Below are 10,971 nucleotides of genomic sequence, written 5' to 3'. Positions count from 1 at the left end.
CGGAGCGTCCGTGGTCAGGGCCGCGAGCCCGCGCTGCCCCGGGCTCGCCATCTCCGGCCACACTGGGCTTAGCTAGGGATCTAAAAGGCCCCTGTGCGGCTCCCAAGTCAGTGCCTCCCCTCAGGCCGAGACTGGGACGGAGGTGCCGATCAAACAGCACCTCCCAACCAAAGAGCCAGCATCACGCCGCTGGCTCGGCCCGCCACGATCACTCCCACACCCGCGTGGAAACCCCAGCAAGGGGAACACGCGGGCACGCGCCCGAGCCTGCCCGCCCCCACACGGCACGCCGTGGGGGGGGGCGCGACGAGGCACCCGTCCCCCCCGAGGGGGACGGGCACGCCTCCCTTACCGACTCGACCCCCCGCTTCTCAGACACACCAGCGCAGCGGTCACCTGAGGAGGGCGACGGGAACAGGGAACGACACCGCCACTCGGCCTCAGGCGCCTGAGGGACGACCTGGAACACTCCAGGGGCACCGCCAACGGCCGGGGGAGCGCGCTCACGCGTCCAAGAAGGCGCGCGGCGCGGCGGCAACACGGCCCGCCCCACCGTGGGGAGGGCCGCCCGCGAGACACAGCCAAGAGGCACAGGCGGAGCATCCGCCGCGTCACGGAGACCCCGACACCGCCCACGCCACAAGGCACGGGGCGGGGGAGCGAGGTCGGGCCGGATTCCGCACCCCTGCCACCTCCCACACGCCACTCGCAGCGGGGGAGAACGGGCGAGGGGGCCCGCGGGCAGAGCGAGAAGAGCGGTCCCGTTCGCCATGAACGTCCGTCCCTCGTCTGGCACGGCTTAGGCCCGGCCCGGGAGAGCACAGCATCACCACATCGATCAGCAGCATAACGCGAGGGATCCCCGAGCAAGGGAAGGCCGGCGAGGACAGCGAGCGGAGGAGCCTGCTTCAGCCTCACCGGCCCCCCTCCTCCTCTAGCAAGCGCGGGCGACGACCCCAGGACGAGAACGCCTGACACGCACTGGCACGGAGCCGGCGGGACGGGGTAAGTCGCGACCGCACCCGGGTGCCGGCGGCAGGGAGTGCACGTGGTAGAGGACCCCGCGCCCCTAACCCCGCCGCCCTCGGGTACCAGAGACCGGAGGTGGCACCACGGTCGCGGGGACGCCTGGAACGCACAAGAGCCGGCGCGCAGGCCCCAGCGGGCGGCTCAAGCGGCGGGGGTGGAAACGGGCGTCCGGTTCTCGGCCAGAGCCCGGAGACCTCCCCGCACACGCATCCAGGCACCCGGAAGCTCTCGGGCGACTGTCACCCGAGCAGAGCGTGTCGGCACTTATCTGGCGGCACAAAACCACCCATTCAGGGGCAAGAATCGCCGCGCCCGGAGACGGGGCCCACCCACGGATCACGAGGGGAACCCCTGGATCACGGCCACGGCCACCAGACCCCAAGCACGACCCCATCGCCACCAGGCCCGGAGCTCCCGGGGCCATCTGGTCGACCCCAGAAGCGTGGCGGCAGGGGGAGCCGGGGACAGCCTCCCCGGGCCGCCCGCGCGGGCCGGGACCGGTCGGTCCCTCCCTCTGAGTCGCCGGGTCAGGACTTAGAAAAGAATTCCACGGAGGAGCCTCCGGCGACCGGGCCCGGGGCGGGACCGTGGCTCCCGTCCCTCAGCCGGGGCTCCACCTACGCCTCGAGCCGGCCCCCTCCCACCTCCGGACAAAGACGCGACCCGCGAAACTCGGAGAGAGAAGTCCGGTCCGACGGCCCGGACCCACCCCGGGCACGCGTCCCGGCCGGGGACGCCCTCCCCGGCCCGCCCTCGAGGGCTCCCGCGGCCGGTCCACGCTCTTCTCCAGGGCGGGACTTGGACAAAAAACTGCCACGGAGGAGGAGGCATCCGAGGACCGGGCCCGGTCCCCACCGCCAGAGCCGGTCGACTCGGAAGACCAGTGGGGAAAAGGCCAGCCCGGCGGCCGAGCCCGTCGCGCCCTCCACGGGCCTCCCCCACAAGGCCCCGGCCGGTCCCCCACCTCCGGAGCGGGGCGCGGAAAGGGGATCGGCGACGCGGAAGGCCCGACCACCGGGCCGCCCTCAGGACGACGGCCGGGCACGGGACGAGTTCCCTCGCCCGTTCCCCCGCGGCGGCCCCCCACCCCCTCCCGGGGACGGAGGGGCACCGGCGGCTGCTGGTCGACCCGTCCGGGAGGCCCCACACCCCGGCCGGCACCGGGCGGCGCGGCGACAGCCACCTCCCTCAGTAGCCTGCACCTCCAATCTCCGGCGAGCGGGCGTCGCGCTCACGCCCCGGCGCCACCGGGCCAGATCCCGCCAGCGACGCCGGCCTCCCGGGACTCTGCCTCGGTCACCGCGGCCGAGTCCCGTCCCTTGGCCCGCGTCGCCGGAGCTCCGGAGGAAAGAGACGATATAAAAGCGGCCGCCAGGTGGCACCCGGCGACCGGCGACCGCCTCAGCGGGACGGAGCCGGAGCGCGGGCCCGCCAGGGAGCACAGCCGGGCCGCCGGGCCGCCAGATCCCGTCCCGGCGCCCCCTCGGACCCAGCCTCCCGGCCCAGCTCGGCCCCGGGGCGTCCGCCCGCGGGCTCCCGGCCGCCAAGGCGCAGCCCCAGCCGCAGGAGGGGGACCCGGAAAAGGTTTCTCGGGCGCTCACCGGGAAGGGGACGGGGAGAGTTCCCCCAGAGAGGCCAGGGGTCGGCCCGGGCCGGGCTGAGCCGGTGCGGCCGGGAGGCCGCCGCTTCCCGGAGCGGCCGGAGCGCCCCCGGGGCTCCCGGGAGGACTTAGAAAATCAGGGCGGGCGGGGACGGTCAAACCGAAACCAGGCACGTCATCCGAGAAGGACCGTGATGACGGGAGGAGGAAAGCTTTCAAGCGCAGAGGGTCTGTCGAAGGCAGGCGGAGAGTCTACCCGCTGAAACGGACGAAGATGGGAAAAAGAGGCTAGCTGAGGTGCCGACATTTAAGGAAATTAAAAAAAAAAAAAAAGCACGAGGGCGTGGAGAACTGGGGGAAAATCAACACTGAGAAATCTACCCTCTGAAACTGACGAAGATGGGCAACAGGGGCTAGCTCGGGTGGCAATCTTTAAGCAGAACACACACACACACACACACACACACAAGCGCGTAGAGACCTGGGGAAAAAGCAACGCTGAGAAATCTACCCTCTGAAACTGACGAACATGGGCAACACAGGCTAGCTCAGGTGGCAATCGTTAAGCAAAAAAATAAATAAATAAAATAAAAAACTACAATGGCGAGGAGACCCGGTGAAAAAGCAACCCTGAAAAAAGGTACCCGCTGAAACGGAGGAAGCAGGGCAACAGAGCCTAGCTCAGGTGACAATATTTAAGCCAAAAAGAAAGAAAGAAAGAAACGAAGAAAAGAGCAAGGGAGTGGAGACCTTGGGAAAGAGCGATACTGAAAAATCTAGCCTCTGAAACTGACAAAGATGGGCAACACACGTTAGCTCAAGTGCCAATCTTGCAAAGAAAACACACACACTCACACACACACACACACTGAGGGACGTGGAGACCTGGGGAAAAAGCAACACTGAGAAATCCACCCTCTGAAGCTGACGAAAATGGGCCACAGAGGCTAGCTCAGGCGGCAATCGTTAAGCAAAAGAAACACACAAGGGCGTGGAGACCTGGGGAAAAAGCAACACTGAGAAATCCACCCTCAGAAACTGAGAAAGAAGCGCAACAGAGGCTAGCTCAGGTGGCAATCGTTAAGCAAAAGAAACACACAAGGGCGTGGAGACCCGGGTAAAAAGCAGCACGGAGAAATCCACCCTCTGAAACTGAGGAACATGGGCAACAGACGCTAGCTCAGGTTGGAACCTTTAAGCAGAAAAGAAAGACACCAGGGCGTGGAGAGCTGGCGAAAAAGCAACACTGAGAAATCTACCCTCTGAAACTGAGAAAGAAGCGCAACAGAGGCTAGCTCAGGTGGCAATCTTTAAGCAAAAGAAACACACAAGGGCGTGGAGACCTGGGGAAAAAGCAACACTGAGAAATCTACCCTCTGAAGCTGACGAAAATGGGCAACAGAGGCTACCTCAGGTGGCAATCATTAAGCAAAATAATAAAATAAAATAAAAAACTACAATGGCGAGGAGACCCGGTGAAAAAGCAACCCTGAAAAAAGGTACCCGCTGAAACGGAGGAAGCAGGGCAACAGAGCCTAGCTCAGGTGACAATATTTAAGCCAAAAAGAAAGAAAGAAAGAAAGAAAGAAAGAAAGAAAGAAAGAAAGAAAGAAAGAAAGAAAGAAAAGAGCAAGGGAGTGGAGACCTTGGGAAAGAGCAATACTGAAAAATCTAGCCTCTGACTGACAAAGACTGGCAACACACGTTAGCTCAAGTGCCAATCTTGCAAAGAAAACACACACACTCACACACACACACACACTGAGGGACGTGGAGATCTGGGGAAAAAGCAACACTGAGAAATCCACCCTCTGAAGCTGACGAAAATGGGCCACAGAGGCTAGCTCAGGTGGCAATCGTTAAGCAAAAGAAACACACAAGGGCGTGGAGACCCGGGTAAAAAGCAGCACGGAGAAATCCACCCTCTGAAACTGAGGAACATGGGCAACAGACCCTAGCTCAGGTTGCAACCTTTAAGCAGAAAAGAAAGACACCAGGGCGTGGAGACCCGGGTAAAAAGCAGCACGGAGAAATCCACCCTCTGAAACTGACGAACATGGGCAACAGAGGCTAGCTCAGGTGGCAATCGTTAAGCAAAAGAAACACACAGGGGCGTGGAGACCTGGGCAAAAAGCAGCACTGAGAAATCTACCCTCTGAAACTGACGAAGATGGGCCACAGAGGCTAGCTCAGGTGGCAATCGTTAAGCAAAAGAAACACACAAGGGCGTGGAGACCTGGGGAAAAAGCAACACTGAGAAATCCACCCTCTCAAACTGACGACCATGGGCAACACGGGCTAGCTCAGGTGGCAATTTTTAAGGAAAAATAAAAGGAAGTGCGTGGAGACCTGGGGAAAAAGCAACACGGAGAAATCCACCCTCAGAAACTGAGAAAGAAGCGCAACAAAGGCTAGCTCAGGTGGCAATCGTTAAGCAAAAGAAACACACAAGGGCGTGGAGACCTGGGGAAAAAGCAGCACTGAGAAATGTACCCTCTGAAACTGACGACGATGGGCAACAGAGGCTAGCTCAGGTGGCAATCTTTAAGCAAAAGGAAAACACAAGGGCGTGGAGACCTGGGGAAAAAGCAACACTGAGAATTCTACCCTCTGAAACTGCCGAAGATGGGCAACAGATGCTAGCTTTGGTTCAATATTTGAGCAAAAAAAAAAAAAAAACACACACACACACACACAAGGGCGTGCAGAACTTGGGAAAGAGCAAGACTGAGAAATCTACCCTCTGAAACTGACAAAGATGGGCAACAGAGACTAGCTCAGGTGGCAATCGTTAAGCAAAAGAAACAGACAAGGGCGTGGAGACCTGGGGAAAAAGCAGCACGGAGAAATCCACCCTCTGAAACTGACGAAGATGGGCCACAGAGGCTACCTCAGGTGGCAATCATTAAGCAAAAATATAAAATAAAATAAAAAACTACAATGGCGAGGAGACCCGGTGAAAAAGCAACCCTGAAAAAAGGTACCCGCTGAAACGGAGGAAGCAGGGCAACAGAGCCTAGCTCAGGTGACAATATTTAAGCCAAAAAGAAAGAAAGAAAGAAAGAAAGGTAGGAAGAAAGAAAAGAGCAAGGGAGTGGAGACCTTGGGAAAGAGCGATACTGAAAAATCTAGCCTCTGACTGACAAAGACTGGCAACACACGTTAGCTCAAGTGCCAATCTTGCAAAGAAAACACACACACTCACACACACACACACTGAGGGACTTGGAGACCTGGGGAAAAAGCAACACTGAGAAATCCACCCTCTGAAGCTGACGAAAATGGGCCACAGAGGCTAGCTCAGGTGGCAATCGTTAAGCAAAAGAAACACACAAGGGCGTGGAGACCTGGGGAAAAAGCAACACTGAGAAATCCACCCTCTGAAACTGACGAAAATGGGCCACAGAGGCTAGCTCAGGTGGCAATCGTTAAGCAAAAGAAACACACAAGGGCGTGGAGACCTGGGGAAAAAGCAACACGGAGAAATCCACCCTCTGAAACTGACGAAGAAGGGCAACAGATGCTAGCTTAGGTTCAATATTTGAGCAAAAAAAAAAAAAACAAAAAAAAAACCCACACACAAGGGCGTGCAGAACTTGGGAAAGAGCAAGACTGAGAAATCTACCCTCTGAAACTGACAAAGATGGGCCACAGAGGCTAGCTCAGGTGGCAATCGTTAAGCAAAAGAAACACACAAGGGCGTGGAGACCTGGGGAAAAAGCAACACTGAGAAATCTACCATCTGAAACTGAAGAAGATGGGCAACAGAGGCTAGCTCAGGTGGCAATCGTTAAGCAAAAAAAATAAAAAATAAAAAAATACAATGGCGAGGAGACCCGGTGAAAAAGCAACCCTGAAAAAAGGTACCCTCTGAAACGGAGGAAGCAGGGCAACAGAGCCTAGCTCAGGTGACAATCTTTAAGCCAAAAAAAAAAAAAAGAAAAGAAAAGAGCAAGGGAGTGGAGACCTTGGGAAAGTGCGATACTGAAAAATCTAGCCTCTGAAACTGACAAAGATTGGCAACACACGTTAGCTCAAGTGCCAATCTTGCAAAGAAAACACACACACTCACACACACACACACTGAGGGACTTGGAGACCTGGGGAAAAAGCAACACTGAGAAACCTACCCTCTCAAACTGACGAAGATGGGCAACAGATGCTAGCTTAGGTTCAATATTTGAGCAAAAAAAAAAAAACACACACACACACACAAGGGCGTGCAGAACTTGGGAAAGAGCAAGACTGAGAAATCTACCCTCTGAAACTGACAAAGATGGGAAACAGAGGCTTAGCTCAGGTGGCAATCTTTAAGCAGAAAAAAAAAACAACAACAACAAAAAAAAACCCCACAATGGAGTGGAGACCCGGGGGAAATCAACACTGAAAAATACAAATACAATGGAAGGCCAATAGACAGAGCAGGCACTTTCACCTGGGGAGGAGGAGGTACGCATGGATGACCAATGAGCGCATGAAAAGATGTGAGCTGTTCCCTGGAAAAGCAAGTGAGAAAATTAGAGGGAGACATTGTGGGGACACATGGGTGAGACTGGCTTCTTCCAAATACAGGAACAGGATCAAACTGCTAGTGAGGTCGCGGAGAAGCCAAGTCAGTCACTCACGCCTCACTGGTGGTGAAGGGAAACGGTATGGCCTCTGTGAAAAATGGCGTGGCGGGTTCCAAAACTCACACGCCGCGGAAACAACCACCGAAAGTGGCAACCTACATAAGCCCTTGGTGTATCTTGCCTCCTAAGAGCGTCTGTATGTAGCTGGAGCCTTGGGTCGTTAAGGCTTCCACAGTGATCTGTGGTGGTGGTGGTGGGGGGCCTTGGGCCTTGGGGGTCTCCGCTGGACCTCCAGGAAGTCAGCTTTTGTGGAGTCCCGTGAGTCCTTCCAGGGAGGGAGGCATCCAACCCGAGGGTGGTCTGGAGGGCCCCACTCCCGCCACTCCCGGGGGCTGGGGCGGGGGGCGGGGTGGGGGCTGCGGCCACGTTCCTGTTCATTCACACAGAATCCGGGGCATGAATGTTCTTAGCAGCTCTGTTCCACACAGACCCACACTGGAAACCACACAGACGTCCTGCAAGTCCCATCCCTTGCTCATGTCGCCGGGGCTCCGGAGGAGGGCCACTCTGTAAAAGCGGCCGCCAGATGGCGCCCAACAACCGGCGCGGAGGGGTCAGCGGGAGGGAACCGGGTCACCGGCCAGCGAGAGTGCACAGCCTGAGCCCACCGCCGGGTCAGGTCTCTCTCTGTCTACCTCTGTCTCTGTCTCTCTGTCTCTCTGTCTCTGACTCTGTCTCTCTCTCTCTTTCTCTCTGGGCCCGCTTGGGGCGGCCGGGAGGTCACCACGCCAGGCCCCAGGGTGTCCACCTCGGAGCTCCCAGGCAGCACAGGGCAACCCTGGGCGCAGAAGGAGGTCTTGGAAAATCGGCGGGGAGGGGGGTGGGGTGGGTGGGCTTGCCAGGAAGGGGACAGACTCCCCACGTGACTCCTGGGCCGGGCCGGGGCTGCCGGCTGGCTGACGCGGACAGAGGGTGGAAAAGTCCCCGGAGATGCCACGGGGCAGGCCGGGGCTGCCGGCCCCCGATTCCCGGAGCGGCCCGAGCACTTCCCGGGTCCCGGGAGGACTTAGAAAATCAGGGCGGGGTGGGGGGTGGGGGTCGCTGTCAAACCGAAACCATGCACGTCATCAGAGAAGGACCGTGACGACGGAGGAATTGTCCGCAGTCTGTCAGGAATTGTGTGCAGCCTGTCACTTCCGGCCCAGAGGGTCTTTCTAAGGCAGACGGACAGACAGAGCCCACAAGTCGTAGAGGAAAGGACCGAGCCGCTTGGCCGCTGAAAAGTTTACAAGACAAAACGGGTCTCCCTCCGCACGGGGCCACAGCAAAGCCCAAAGACGACACACGGGGGGAGCATGGGTGCAGATTCACGTGTGGTGATAAGAATATGGATTTCAGCAGGGCTTCCCGTCCTCATCAACAAGCAGAAGCACCCAAATGGTGCGGGTTGGGGGCAGAGACCTCACAGCCATTCCCTCCACAAATCGAGTTCCCCGGGACATCCTCACAGCGCCGTGCTGTGAGTGTGTGTGGGTGTTTAAAATGGGGTAAATGTGGACGTGGAACTGCTCCGTGAAACCAAAATAACAACAGTCGTAGATCTTCTTTGGTCATTTAGAAAATTCTTCCCCCCCCCCCCCAGCGGTGCACGTATTTCCCTTCCAAAAAAGAAGAACGGGAAAGGAGATGTTAAAGGCAAGCAGAGAGAGGAAAACTGTTGCAAAACAAAAGCTGAGCTCCCGTCCGAGGGAGGCCTCCTCCGTTAGAGGCCTAGGAAATCATTCTGACAAAATGGAGGATCTCTGTCTTTGGTGTCGATTCCCTCAGAGGTCAAGAGAAACCTTTTCCAATGTCTTTATCAGGAGGAGACTAGAAGTTAGAGAAAAGTATCCTTTCGAGAGCGAGAAAAACCAATTCTGATTTTGCATCAGCTTCCCTCCGATCTTGAAACTCATTGACTTGATTCCATTCTGTCGATGGAAATAATCCGGAACCAATCTATCCGTGAAAATCGGGGTGAGTTTATTCTGACCTAAGATGTAAGGACTGTGGCCCGGGGCCTTTCTTCCTGAAGGAAGAAAGGGCGCCCGGGAAGTGGGGTGTACAGAGTGCTTCTAGACCCCCAGAGAGGACGTTTCACATAGGATCGAAAGGTCCCTTGGACGATAGTCGCGACACTGCTCTGTCAGCACAGCGATCGACAGACACTGCTGGGTGGCAGGTCTGTTGTCTGGGCCTGGGTGGTCACAGGTGAGCCGGATGGTCAAAGGTGAGCGCAACCATCCGTTCCTAGCCTAAGGAAAGATGCCTCTCCTTAAGGAAAGGCCCGAGCACGGGGAAGCTGCTCCTTTCCCTTAAGGGCATTGGTTCTTGCCGTAGGAAATGTTTAAAGCAGATCTACGATGCGATGCGTGCTCGACGGCCACGTCAGGCCCTTTTGGAAAAACACTGTCAGGCCGAATTAGGCCGACACCCAATGGCTTCCTCATAGACTCCAATAGATCCTATCGCTCGCCATTTCTATCTGTCCACTCGTTCCAATTTTAGGCCACTTGACCACGAACAGACCTTTTTCTCAGATTTTTTTCCCCGTGATCACCTTTTCACAGACAAAACGATCTTTACTTTTTAGGCCCTCTTGCCTGAAGGCAGCCATCTCACTTTCCTTGAACACAAAGATGTTTCCCATATTCACTTTTAGTGGCTTTTTGTTTTGTTTTGTGTTGTTTTGTTTTGAGGACGATGAGCCCTGAGCTAACTGCTGCCAATCCTCCTCTTTTTGCCGAGGAAGGCTGGCCCTGAGCTAACCTCCGTGCCCATCTTCCTCTACTTCATATGTGGGACGCCTACCACCACGTGGCTCGCCCAGCGGTGCCACGTCCACCCCCGGGATCCGAACCGGCGAACCCCGGGCCGGCGAAGTGGAACAGGCACACTTAACCAGCGCGCCACTGGGCCGGCCTAGTGGCTTTCATCGCATTCGTTAAGTAGAATTTTTAACCCTCACGAACCTTAATTTTGGTGAAAACTAAGAAGTCAGCAATTAGGAACTGTCCTTCCCATGAGCAGTCTGTCGCTTGGCCAATTTCTAAACACTTGGCCACTTTTAGAAACATGGGATTTCATAGGTTTATCTCTTCCTTCGCTTTATTTGATTTCATCTCACTTTAGTGTTTGGGTGAGGAAGATCGGCCCTCACAGAGCTGACGCCTGTTGCCAATCTTCCTCTTCTTTCTGCTTGAGGGAGAGCGGGCCCGAGGTAACACCTGCGCCCCACTTCCTTGATCTTGCGGACGGGATGCCACCACAGCCCGGTGTGAGGAGCGGTGGAGGTCCACGCCCGGGATCTGAACCCGAGGACCCCAGGCTGCCGAAGCTGAGTGCAGGAGCTTAACCACTATGCCGCCGGGCCGCCGTCCCCTGTCAAAGCTTTTAATAAAGCACGAGACGTGTTCCTCGATAGACCCAAACGTCTTTTCGTTTCCGTATCCTCACAAACCCAAAGTAGATAAACTTCTATTTAGCCACTCACGTCTCAGGTTCTATCTTACTCGGAAATGATCTACATCGTCAGGGAAATTGTTTTGGTCTTAAGTTTGGCACCCGAGCTAACGACTCTTGCCAATCTTCCGTTTTTGTTTTTTTCCCCCCCTCCCGATTTTTCTCCCCAAATCCCCCCCATGACATAGTTGTCTATCTTAGTTGAGGGCCGTTCTAGTGGTGGCATGCGGGACGCCGCCTCCACACGGCCCGACGAGCGGTGCCGTGTCC

At 56.8% G+C, this 10,971-nt stretch overlaps 1 long non-coding RNA gene across 1 annotated transcript; it reads left to right on the top strand.

The window, feature by feature from the left end:
• The first annotated feature begins 8,114 nt into the window (after positions 1-8,114).
• LOC138922452 (uncharacterized) lies at positions 8,115-10,193 on the top strand. Its single transcript, XR_011435538.1, has 2 exons — positions 8,115-9,216; positions 9,992-10,193. It is a non-coding gene; the product is annotated as an uncharacterized lncRNA (long non-coding RNA).
• The last annotated feature ends 778 nt before the right edge of the window (positions 10,194-10,971 follow it).

Source organism: Equus caballus, unplaced genomic scaffold (assembly GCF_041296265.1).
Source record: "Equus caballus isolate H_3958 breed thoroughbred unplaced genomic scaffold, TB-T2T haplotype2-0000892, whole genome shotgun sequence".
Taxonomy (NCBI): domain Eukaryota; kingdom Metazoa; phylum Chordata; class Mammalia; order Perissodactyla; family Equidae; genus Equus; species Equus caballus.
Note: the sequence above shows the minus strand (reverse complement) of the source record. Positions and strands in the feature narration are given on the sequence as shown.